Raw genomic sequence first — 13,528 nt, 5'->3', positions numbered from 1 at the left:
ATATGAATAGAGACGGCCCGCGGACCCCCTAGAGTATATATGAATAGAGACGGCCCGCGGACCCCCTAGAGTATATATGAATAGAGACGGCCCGCGGACCCCCTAGAGTATATATGAATAGAGACGGCCCGCGGACCCCCTAGAGTATATATGAATAGAGACGGCCCGCGGACCCCCTAGAGTATATATGAATAGAGACGGCCCGCGGACCCCCTAGAGTATATATGAATAGAGACGGCCCGTGGACCCCCTAGAGTATATATGAATAGAGACGGCCCGCGGACCCCCTAAAGTATATATGAATAGAGACGGCCCGCGGACCCCCTAGAGTATATATGAATAGAGACGGCCCGCGGACCCCCTAGAGTATATATGAATAGAGACGGCCCGCGGACCCCCTAGAGTATATATGAATAGAGACGGCCCGCGGACCCCCTAGAGTATATATGAATAGAGACGGCCCGTGGACCCCCTAGAGTATATATGAATAGAGACGGCCCGCGGACCCCCTAGAGTATATATGAATAGAGACGGCCCGCGGACCCCCTAGAGTATATATGAATAGAGACGGCCCGCGGACCCCCTAGAGTATATATGAATAGAGACGGCCCGCGGACCCCCTAGAGTATATATGAATAGAGACGGCCCGCGGACCCCCTAGAGTATATATGAATAGAGACGGCCCGCGGACCCCCTAGAGTATATATGAATAGAGACGGCCCGTGGACCCCCTAGAGTATATATGAATAGAGACGGCCCGCGGACCCCCTAAAGTATATATGAATAGAGACGGCCCGCGGACCCCCTAGAGTATATATGAATAGAGACGGCCCGCGGACCCCCTAGAGTATATATGAATAGAGACGGCCCGCGTACCCCCTAGAGTATATATGAATAGAGACGGCCCGCGGACCCCCTAGAGTATATATGAATAGAGACGGCCCGCGGACCCCCTAGAGTATATATGAATAGAGACGGCCCGCGGACCCCCTAGAGTATATATGAATAGAGACGGCCCGCGGACCCCCTAGAGTATATATGAATAGAGACGGCCCGTGGACCCCCTAGAGTATATATGAATAGAGACGGCCCGCGGACCCCCTAGAGTATATATGAATAGAGACGGCCCGCGGACCCCCTAGAGTATATATGAATAGAGACGGCCCGCGGACCCCCTAGAGTATATATGAATAGAGACGGCCCGCGGACCCCCTAGAGTATATATGAATAGAGACGGCCCGCGGACCCCCTAGAGTATATATGAATAGAGACGGCCCGCGGACCCCCTAGAGTATATATGAATAGAGACGGCACCAGAGTTCTCCTCCATCCACTTGCATTAAGTTGCTCTAAAGCGCATGAGGCGATTTCACTCCTCCTTCCGGGTAGGAACAGAGTGCATTGTGGGATTGATTGGGCCAAACACATGAACGCGCTGTGCCGTTGACTATCATTGCACACGTTCAGCGTTCACGTGTCATCATGAACGTGTCATCATGAACGTGTCATCATGAACGTGTCATCATGAACGTGTCATCATGAATGTGTCATGAACGTGTCATCATGAACGTGTCATCATGAATGTGTCATCATGAATGTGTCATCATGAATGTGTCATGAACGTGTCATCATGAACGTGTCATCATGAATGTGTCATCATGAACGTGTCATCATGAATGTGTCATGAACGTGTCATCATGAACGTGTCATCATGAACGTGTCATCATGAATGTGTCATCATGAACGTGTCATCATGAATGTGTCATGAACGTGTCATCATGAACGTGTCATCATGAATGTGTCATCATGAACGTGTCATCATGAATGTGTCATCATGAACGTGTCATCATGAATGTGTCATCATGAACGTGTCATCATGAACGTGTCATCATGAATGTGTCATCATGAACGTGTCATCATGAACGTGTCATCATGAACGTGTCATCATGAATGTGTCATCATGAATGTGTCATCATGAATGTGTCATCATGAATGTGTCATCATGAATGTGTCATCATGAATGTGTCATCATGAATGTGTCATCATGAATGTGTCATCATGAACGTGTCATCATGAACGTGTCATCATGAACGTGTCATCATGAACGTTTCATCATGAACGTGTCATCATGAACGTTTCATCATGATCGTCAACGGACCAGCGCGTTCATGTGTTCATGTGGCCCAGCGCTGCAATACCAAATTCGGCCACTATGACCATTTCGCCTCCGGGTGCCGTCTCTATTAATATATACTCTAAGGCGGACCCCCATTTGAAAATATATGCCAGGGACCCCCCATAAGAGAGGATTTTCTTTTACATTTCAGCAACCCCCAGTTTGACATGCATTAGTCATTGGTGTTGAAAAATAAAGTTGTCCTTTAAATTTGCTCCTTTGACCTGTCCACTGTTGTCCTCTTTGACCTGTCCACTGTTGTCCTCTTTGACCTGTGGACTGTTGTCCTCTTTGACCTGTGGACTGTTGTCCTCTTTGACCTGTGGACTGTTGTCCTCTTTGACCTGTGGACTGTTGTCCTCTTTGACCTGTGGACTGTTGTCCTCTTTGACCTGTGGACTGTTGTCCTCTTTGACCTGTGGACTGTTGTCCTCTTTGACCTGTGGACTGTTGTCCTCTTTGACCTGTGGACTGTTGTCCTCTTTGACCTGTGGACTGTTGTCCTCTTTGACCTGTGGACTGTTGTCCTCTTTGACCTGTCGACTTTTGTCCTCTTTGACCTGTGGACTGTTGTCCTCTTTGACCTGTGGACTGTTGTCCTCTTTGACCTGTGGACTGTTGTCCTCTTTGACCTGTGGACTGTTGTCCTCTTTGACCTGTCCACTGTTGTCCTCTTTGACCTGTGGACTGTTGTCCTCTTTGACCTGTGGACTGTTGTCCTCTTTGACCTGTGGACTGTTGTCCTCTTTGACCTGTGGACTGTTGTCCTCTTTGACCTGTCCACTGTTGTCCTCTTTGACCTGTGGACTGTTGTCCTCTTTGACCTGTGGACTGTTGTCCTCTTTGACCTGTGGACTGTTGTCCTCTTTGACCTGTGGACTGTTGTCCTCTTTGACCTGTCCACTGTTGTCCTCTTTGACCTGTGGACTGTTGTCCTCTTTGACCTGTGGACTGTTGTCCTCTTTGACCTGTGGACTGTTGTCCTCTTTGACCTGTCCACTGTTGTCCTCTTTGACCTGTCCACTGTTGTCCTCTTTGACCTGTCCACTGTTGTCCTCTTTGACCTGTGGACTGTTGTCCTCTTTGACCTGTCCACTGTTGTCCTCTTTGACCTGTGGACTGTTGTCCTCTTTGACCTGTGGACTGTTGTCCTCTTTGACCTGTCCACTGTTGTCCTCTTTGACCTGTCCACTGTTGTCCTCTTTGACCTGTGGACTGTTGTCCTCTTTGACCTGTGGACTGTTGTCCTCTTTGACCTGTCCACTGTTGTCCTCTTTGACCTGTGGACTGTTGTCCTCTTTGACCTGTGGACTGTTGTCCTCTTTGACCTGTGGACTGTTGTCCTCTTTGACCTGTGGACTGTTGTCCTCTTTGACCTGTCCACTGTTGTCCTCTTTGACCTGTGGACTGTTGTCCTCTTTGACCTGTGGACTGTTGTCCTCTTTGACCTGTGGACTGTTGTCCTCTTTGACCTGTGGACTGTTGTCCTCTTTGACCTGTGGACTGTTGTCCTCTTTGACCTGTGGACTGTTGTCCTCTTTGACCTGTGGACTGTTGTCCTCTTTGACCTGTGGACTGTTGTCCTCTTTGACCTGTCCACTGTTGTCCTCTTTGACCTGTCCACTGTTGTCCTCTTTGACCTGTCCACTGTTGTCCTCTTTGACCTGTGGACTGTTGTCCTCTTTGACCTGTCCACTGTTGTCCTCTTTGACCTGTGGACTGTTGTCCTCTTTGACCTGTGGACTGTTGTCCTCTTTGACCTGTCCACTGTTGTCCTCTTTGACCTGTCCACTGTTGTCCTCTTTGACCTGTGGACTGTTGTCCTCTTTGACCTGTGGACTGTTGTCCTCTTTGACCTGTGGACTGTTGTCCTCTTTGACCTGTGGACTGTTGTCCTCTTTGACCTGTGGACTGTTGTCCTCTTTGACCTGTGGACTGTTGTCCTCTTTGACCTGTGGACTGTTGTCCTCTTTGACCTGTGGACTGTTGTCCTCTTTGACCTGTGGACTGTTGTCCTCTTTGACCTGTCGACTTTTGTCCTCTTTGACCTGTGGACTGTTGTCCTCTTTGACCTGTGGACTGTTGTCCTCTTTGACCTGTGGACTGTTGTCCTCTTTGACCTGTGGACTGTTGTCCTCTTTGACCTGTCCACTGTTGTCCTCTTTGACCTGTCCACTGTTGTCCTCTTTGACCTGTCCACTGTTGTCCTCTTTGACCTGTGGACTGTTGTCCTCTTTGACCTGTCCACTGTTGTCCTCTTTGACCTGTGGACTGTTGTCCTCTTTGACCTGTGGACTGTTGTCCTCTTTGACCTGTCCACTGTTGTCCTCTTTGACCTGTCCACTGTTGTCCTCTTTGACCTGTGGACTGTTGTCCTCTTTGACCTGTGGACTGTTGTCCTCTTTGACCTGTGGACTGTTGTCCTCTTTGACCTGTGGACTGTTGTCCTCTTTGACCTGTGGACTGTTGTCCTCTTTGACCTGTGGACTGTTGTCCTCTTTGACCTGTGGACTGTTGTCCTCTTTGACCTCTCAACCGGTGCACTGTGTCCACGGCCTCCTGCCGCACTACCGTCTTCACCCAGCGGTCGTGTTCTCTCTGTAGTTCTCTCTGAACGTCGATGGCTATGAAATTGAGTTAATGTCGTCCTCCGCGGTCATTATATGATCGCGTAATGAAACTACACGTTGAAATGTCTTTTATCCGTTTATCTGAGGCTGCGTGCTCTCTGCAGGCTCGTCCATTCACCACCCACCTTAGTCACGTTGATGTTGATGACGATGATTGTCGTAGTATGGGCTCGCTGGCGCTGCACAATTGATCGAAAAAAAGATCGCTATCATGCGATCTCATTTCTAAGTTTGAGCAAGACTGGTGCAGCACTAGTTGGCTGGCCAATTCTATTCATTTTAATTACTCTTTCTTGAGAAGTTTAACCCATTTTGCGTGGGAAGAATGTTGGGCGGGAAAAGTAGGAGATCTACAATCTCGGCACCGAGTGCTGCACTATGAGCTTGTAGATCTGCTATTTTTTAAAAATTGTGAAAATGTGGCACAAACCTCTGAATATATATTCTTTCAGAGCGAACGATTTTAACTCAAATCTTTGCTTCCGGGGTGGGGGCTCCCTGGAACAACATATTTTTAGATGGGGGTCGGCGGCCAATAACATATATTCTTGGGGGTCCTTGACATGAAAATGTTTGAGAACCACTGTCTGTCTGTCTGTCCGTCCGTCTGTCCAAGTGATATCAGTCCAACGACGCAAACCTTTTTTGCCCCCACAAGTTTCAAATTAGTTTTATTTTTTTGATACTTTCGCTACGATAAGTTTAGGGTAACCCCTCTCGTTCCACGGTGCCTGTTTTTTTGTTAGTTTTGTAAACACACCATACTGTTTATTGTTCTGGAGTGCTTTTGCTGATTTACATTTTTTTAATGTGTCAACTTGAGGCGCCCTGATGAAGGCCCCTGATGAAGGCCCCTGATGAAGGCCCCTGATGAAGGCCTCTGATGAAGGCCTCTGATGAAGGCCCCTGATGAAGGCCCCTGATGAAGGCCCCTGATGAAGGCCCCTGATGAAGGCCCCTGATGAAGGCCCCTGATGAAGGCCTCTGATGAAGGCCCCTGATGAAGGCCCCTGATGAAGGCCCCTGATGAAGGCCCCTGATGAAGGCCCCTGATGAAGGCCCCTGATGAAGGCCCCTGATGAAGGCCCCTGATGAAGGCCCCTGATGAAGGCCCCTGATGAAGGCCCCTGATGAAGGCCCCTGATGAAGGCCCCTGATGAAGGCCCCTGATGAAGGCCTCTGATGAAGGCCCCTGATGAAGGCCCCTGATGAAGGCCCCTGATGAAGGCCCCTGATGAAGGCCCCTGATGAAGGCCCCTGATGAAGGCCCCTGATGAAGGCCTCTGATGAAGGCCCCTGATGAAGGCCTCTGATGAAGGCCCCTGATGAAGGCCTCTGATGAAGGCCCCTGATGAAGGCCTCTGATGAAGGCCCCTGATGAAGGCCCCTGATGAAGGCCCCTGATGAAGGCCCCTGATGAAGGCCCCTGATGAAGGCCCCTGATGAAGGCCTCTGATGAAGGCCTCTGATGAAGGCCCCTGATGAAGGCCCCTGATGAAGGCCCCTGATGAAGGCCCCTGATGAAGGCCCCTGATGAAGGCCCCTGATGAAGGCCCCTGATGAAGGCCCCTGATGAAGGCCTCTGATGAAGGCCCCTGATGAAGGCCCCTGATGAAGGCCTCTGATGAAGGCCCCTGATGAAGGCCTCTGATGAAGGCCCCTGATGAAGGCCCCTGATGAAGGCCTCTGATGAAGGCCCCTGATGAAGGCCCCTGATGAAGGCCCCTGATGAAGGCCCCTGATGAAGGCCTCTGATGAAGGCCCCTGATGAAGGCCCCTGATGAAGGCCCCTGATGAAGGCCCCTGATGAAGGCCCCTGATGAAGGCCCCTGATGAAGGCCTCTGATGAAGGCCTCTGATGAAGGCCCCTGATGAAGGCCCCTGATGAAGGCCCCTGATGAAGGCCCCTGATGAAGGCCCCTGATGAAGGCCTCTGATGAAGGCCCCTGATGAAGGCCCCTGATGAAGGCCTCTGATGAAGGCCTCTGATGAAGGCCCCTGATGAAGGCCTCTGATGAAGGCCCCTGATGAAGGCCTCTGATGAAGGCCTCTGATGAAGGCCCCTGATGAAGGCCCCTGATGAAGGCCCCTGATGAAGGCCCCTGATGAAGGCCCCTGATGAAGGCCCCTGATGAAGGCCCCTGATGAAGGCCCCTGATGAAGGCCCATGCAGGCCCAAACGCGCCGCTCGTTTTTGAACCCTTGTTGTTTTTAATCATTATGAAATCAAGGATTTTTCTACTTCTGCTGCCTTGGACCCTCTTTTAACCCATTTTGACCTGAGATTCTAAAAATGTCTTCTACATCCTGACAGTTTTCTGAAAAAGCTATGTTTCTATGTCAGTGGTTCTTCGATTTAACAAAAATAGCAGACCTACAAGCTCGTAGTGCGCGCGCGCTACGAGCTTGTAGGTCTGCTATTTTTCAATGGCTAAAGCACGACATAATGCTAACACCTAAAGGGGTTCCCGCCCAGAACGGGTTAAGACATAATGCTAACACCTAAAGGGGTTCCCGCCCAGAACGGGTTAAGACATAATGCTAACACCTAAAGGGGTTCCCGCCCAGAACGGGTTAAGACATAATGCTAACACCTAAAGGGGTTCCGCCCAGAACGGGTTAAGACATACATAATGCTAACACCTAAAGGGGTTCCCGCCCAGAACGGGTTAAGACATAATGCTAACACCTAAAGGGGTTCCCGCCCATAACGGGTTAAGACATAATGCTAACACCTAAAGGGGTTCCGCCCAGAACGGGTTAAGACATAATGCTAACACCTAAAGGGGTTCCGCCCAGAACGGGTTAAGACATAATGCTAACACCTAAAGGGGTTCCGCCCAGAACGGGTTAAGACATAATGCTAACACCTAAAGGGGTTCCGCCCAGAACGGGTTAAGACATAATGCTAACACCTAAAGGGGTTCCGCCCAGAACGGGTTAAGACATAATGCTAACACCTAAAGGGGTTCCCGCCCAGAACGGGTTAAGACATAATGCTAACACCTAAAGGGGTTCCGCCCAGAACGGGTTAAGACATAATGCTAACACCTAAAGGGGTTCCCGCCCAGAACGGGTTAAGACATACATAATGCTAACACCTAAAGGGGTTCCCACCCAGAACGGGTTAAGACATAATGCTAACACCTAAAGGGGTTCCGCCCAGAACGGGTTAAGACATAATGCTAACACCTAAAGGGGTTCCCGCCCAGAACGGGTTAAGACATAATGCTAACACCTAAAGGGGTTCCCGCCCAGAACGGGTTAAGACATAATGCTAACACCTAAAGGGGTTCCCGCCCATAACGGGTTAAGACATAATGCTAACACCTAAAGGGGTTCCGCCCAGAACGGGTTAAGACATAATGCTAACACCTAAAGGGGTTCCCGCCCAGAACGGGTTAAGACATAATGCTAACACCTAAAGGGGTTCCCGCCCAGAACGGGTTAAGACATAATGCTAACACCTAAAGGGGTTCCGCCCAGAACGGGTTAAGACATAATGCTAACACCTAAAGGGGTTCCGCCCAGAACGGGTTAAGACATAATGCTAACACCTAAAGGGGTTCCGCCCAGAACGGGTTAAGACATAATGCTAACACCTAAAGGGGTTCCGCCCAGAACGGGTTAAGACATAATGCTAACACCTAAAGGGGTTCCCGCCCAGAACGGGTTAAGTCATACATAATGCTAACACCTAAAGGGGTTCCCGCCCAGAACGGGTTAAGACATAATGCTAACACCTAAAGGGGTTCCCGCCCAGAACGGGTTAAGACATAATGCTAACACCTAAAGGGGTTCCCGCCCAGAACGGGTTAAGACATAATGCTAACACCTAAAGGGGTTCCCGCCCATAACGGGTTAAGACATAATGCTAACACCTAAAGGGGTTCCCGCCCAGAACGGGTTAAGTCATACATAATGCTAACACCTAAAGGGGTTCCGCCCAGAACGGGTTAAGACATAATGCTAACACCTAAAGGGGTTCCGCCCAGAACGGGTTAAGACATAATGCTAACACCTAAAGGGGTTCCCGCCCAGAACGGGTTAAGACATAATGCTAACACCTAAAGGGGTTCCCGCCCAGAACGGGTTAAGACATAATGCTAACACCTAAAGGGGTTCCCGCCCAGAACGGGTTAAGACATAATGCTAACACCTAAAGGGGTTCCCGCCCAGAACGGGTTAAGACATAATGCTAACACCTAAAGGGGTTCCGCCCAGAACGGGTTAAGACATAATGCTAACACCTAAAGGGGTTCCGCCCAGAACGGGTTAAGACATAATGCTAACACCTAAAGGGGTTCCCGCCCAGAACGGGTTAAGACATAATGCTAACACCTAAAGGGGTTCCGCCCAGAACGGGTTAAGACATAATGCTAACACCTAAAGGGGTTCCGCCCAGAACGGGTTAAGACATAATGCTAACACCTAAAGGGGTTCCGCCCAGAACGGGTTAAGACATAATGCTAACACCTAAAGGGGTTCCCGCCCAGAACGGGTTAAGACATAATGCTAACACCTAAAGGGGTTCCGCCCAGAACGGGTTAAGACATAATGCTAACACCTAAAGGGGTTCCCGCCCATAACGGGTTAAGACATAATGCTAACACCTAAAGGGGTTCCCGCCCAGAACGGGTTAAGTCATACATAATGCTAACACCTAAAGGGGTTCCCGCCCATAACGGGTTAAGACATAATGCTAACACCTAAAGGGGTTCCGCCCAGAACGGGTTAAGACATAATGCTAACACCTAAAGGGGTTCCCGCCCATAACGGGTTAAGACATAATGCTAACACCTAAAGGGGTTCCGCCCATAACGGGTTAAGACATAATGCTAACACCTAAAGGGGTTCCGCCCAGAACGGGTTAAGACATAATGCTAACACCTAAAGGGGTTCCGCCCATAACGGGTTAAGACATAATGCTAACACCTAAAGGGGTTCCGCCCAGAACGGGTTAAGACATAATGCTAACACCTAAAGGGGTTCCCGCCCAGAACGGGTTAAGACATAATGCTAACACCTAAAGGGGTTCCGCCCAGAACGGGTTAAGACATAATGCTAACACCTAAAGGGGTTCCCGCCCATAACGGGTTAAGACATAATGCTAACACCTAAAGGGGTTCCGCCCAGAACGGGTTAAGACATAATGCTAACACCTAAAGGGGTTCCGCCCAGAACGGGTTAAGACATAATGCTAACACCTAAAGGGGTTCCGCCCAGAACGGGTTAAGACATAATGCTAACACCTAAAGGGGTTCCCGCCCATAACGGGTTAAGACATAATGCTAACACCTAAAGGGGTTCCGCCCAGAACGGGTTAAGACATAATGCTAACACCTAAAGGGGTTCCCGCCCAGAACGGGTTAAGTCATACATAATGCTAACACCTAAAGGGGTTCCGCCCAGAACGGGTTAAGACATAATGCTAACACCTAAAGGGGTTCCGCCCAGAACGGGTTAAGACATAATGCTAACACCTAAAGGGGTTCCGCCCAGAACGGGTTAAGACATAATGCTAACACCTAAAGGGGTTCCGCCCAGAACGGGTTAAGACATAATGCTAACACCTAAAGGGGTTCCGCCCAGAACGGGTTAAGACATAATGCTAACACCTAAAGGGGTTCCGCCCAGAACGGGTTAAGACATAATGCTAACACCTAAAGGGGTTCCCGCCCAGAACGGGTTAAGACATAATGCTAACACCTAAAGGGGTTCCGCCCAGAACGGGTTAAGACATAATGCTAACACCTAAAGGGGTTCCCGCCCATAACGGGTTAAGACATAATGCTAACACCTAAAGGGGTTCCCGCCCAGAACGGGTTAAGACATAATGCTAACACCTAAAGGGGTTCCCGCCCATAACGGGTTAAGACATAATGCTAACACCTAAAGGGGTTCCGCCCATAACGGGTTAAGACATAATGCTAACACCTAAAGGGGTTCCCGCCCAGAACGGGTTAAGACATAATGCTAACACCTAAAGGGGTTCCGCCCAGAACGGGTTAAGTCATACATAATGCTAACACCTAAAGGGGTTCCCGCCCAGAACGGGTTAAGTCATACATAATGCTAACACCTAAAGGGGTTCCGCCCAGAACGGGTTAAGACATAATGCTAACACCTAAAGGGGTTCCGCCCAGAACGGGTTAAGACATAATGCTAACACCTAAAGGGGTTCCGCCCAGAACGGGTTAAGACATAATGCTAACACCTAAAGGGGTTCCGCCCAGAACGGGTTAAGACATAATGCTAACACCTAAAGGGGTTCCGCCCAGAACGGGTTAAGACATAATGCTAACACCTAAAGGGGTTCCGCCCAGAACGGGTTAAGACATAATGCTAACACCTAAAGGGGTTCCGCCCAGAACGGGTTAAGACATAATGCTAACACCTAAAGGGGTTCCCGCCCAGAACGGGTTAAGACATACATAATGCTAACACCTAAAGGGGTTCCCACCCAGAACGGGTTAAGACATAATGCTAACACCTAAAGGGGTTCCGCCCAGAACGGGTTAAGACATAATGCTAACACCTAAAGGGGTTCCCGCCCAGAACGGGTTAAGACATAATGCTAACACCTAAAGGGGTTCCCGCCCAGAACGGGTTAAGACATAATGCTAACACCTAAAGGGGTTCCCGCCCATAACGGGTTAAGACATAATGCTAACACCTAAAGGGGTTCCGCCCAGAACGGGTTAAGACATAATGCTAACACCTAAAGGGGTTCCCGCCCAGAACGGGTTAAGACATAATGCTAACACCTAAAGGGGTTCCCGCCCAGAACGGGTTAAGACATAATGCTAACACCTAAAGGGGTTCCGCCCAGAACGGGTTAAGACATAATGCTAACACCTAAAGGGGTTCCGCCCAGAACGGGTTAAGACATAATGCTAACACCTAAAGGGGTTCCGCCCAGAACGGGTTAAGACATAATGCTAACACCTAAAGGGGTTCCGCCCAGAACGGGTTAAGACATAATGCTAACACCTAAAGGGGTTCCCGCCCAGAACGGGTTAAGTCATACATAATGCTAACACCTAAAGGGGTTCCCGCCCAGAACGGGTTAAGACATAATGCTAACACCTAAAGGGGTTCCCGCCCAGAACGGGTTAAGACATAATGCTAACACCTAAAGGGGTTCCCGCCCAGAACGGGTTAAGACATAATGCTAACACCTAAAGGGGTTCCCGCCCATAACGGGTTAAGACATAATGCTAACACCTAAAGGGGTTCCCGCCCAGAACGGGTTAAGTCATACATAATGCTAACACCTAAAGGGGTTCCGCCCAGAACGGGTTAAGACATAATGCTAACACCTAAAGGGGTTCCGCCCAGAACGGGTTAAGACATAATGCTAACACCTAAAGGGGTTCCCGCCCAGAACGGGTTAAGACATAATGCTAACACCTAAAGGGGTTCCCGCCCAGAACGGGTTAAGACATAATGCTAACACCTAAAGGGGTTCCCGCCCAGAACGGGTTAAGACATAATGCTAACACCTAAAGGGGTTCCCGCCCAGAACGGGTTAAGACATAATGCTAACACCTAAAGGGGTTCCGCCCAGAACGGGTTAAGACATAATGCTAACACCTAAAGGGGTTCCGCCCAGAACGGGTTAAGACATAATGCTAACACCTAAAGGGGTTCCGCCCAGAACGGGTTAAGACATAATGCTAACACCTAAAGGGGTTCCGCCCAGAACGGGTTAAGACATAATGCTAACACCTAAAGGGGTTCCGCCCAGAACGGGTTAAGACATAATGCTAACACCTAAAGGGGTTCCGCCCAGAACGGGTTAAGACATAATGCTAACACCTAAAGGGGTTCCCGCCCAGAACGGGTTAAGACATAATGCTAACACCTAAAGGGGTTCCGCCCAGAACGGGTTAAGACATAATGCTAACACCTAAAGGGGTTCCCGCCCATAACGGGTTAAGACATAATGCTAACACCTAAAGGGGTTCCCGCCCAGAACGGGTTAAGTCATACATAATGCTAACACCTAAAGGGGTTCCCGCCCATAACGGGTTAAGACATAATGCTAACACCTAAAGGGGTTCCGCCCAGAACGGGTTAAGACATAATGCTAACACCTAAAGGGGTTCCCGCCCATAACGGGTTAAGACATAATGCTAACACCTAAAGGGGTTCCGCCCATAACGGGTTAAGACATAATGCTAACACCTAAAGGGGTTCCGCCCAGAACGGGTTAAGACATAATGCTAACACCTAAAGGGGTTCCGCCCATAACGGGTTAAGACATAATGCTAACACCTAAAGGGGTTCCGCCCAGAACGGGTTAAGACATAATGCTAACACCTAAAGGGGTTCCCGCCCAGAACGGGTTAAGACATAATGCTAACACCTAAAGGGGTTCCCGCCCATAACGGGTTAAGACATAATGCTAACACCTAAAGGGGTTCCCGCCCAGAACGGGTTAAGACATAATGCTAACACCTAAAGGGGTTCCGCCCAGAACGGGTTAAGACATAATGCTAACACCTAAAGGGGTTCCCGCCCATAACGGGTTAAGACATAATGCTAACACCTAAAGGGGTTCCGCCCAGAACGGGTTAAGACATAATGCTAACACCTAAAGGGGTTCCGCCCAGAACGGGTTAAGACATAATGCTAACACCTAAAGGGGTTCCGCCCAGAACGGGTTAAGACATAATGCTAACACCTAAAGGGGTTCCCGCCCATAACGGGTTAAGAC

The 13,528-nt window shown here is 49.6% G+C and overlaps 1 protein-coding gene across 1 annotated transcript in view; it reads left to right on the top strand.

Moving 5' to 3' along the window:
* The window catches only part of zswim8 (zinc finger, SWIM-type containing 8), a 176,451-nt gene that overhangs the window by 25,489 nt on the left and 137,434 nt on the right, over window positions 1–13,528 (top strand). The window lies entirely within an intron of this gene.

Source organism: Electrona antarctica (genome assembly GCF_951216825.1).
Source record: "Electrona antarctica genome assembly, chromosome: 10".
NCBI classification, from domain to species: domain Eukaryota; kingdom Metazoa; phylum Chordata; class Actinopteri; order Myctophiformes; family Myctophidae; genus Electrona; species Electrona antarctica.
Note: the sequence above shows the minus strand (reverse complement) of the source record. Positions and strands in the feature narration are given on the sequence as shown.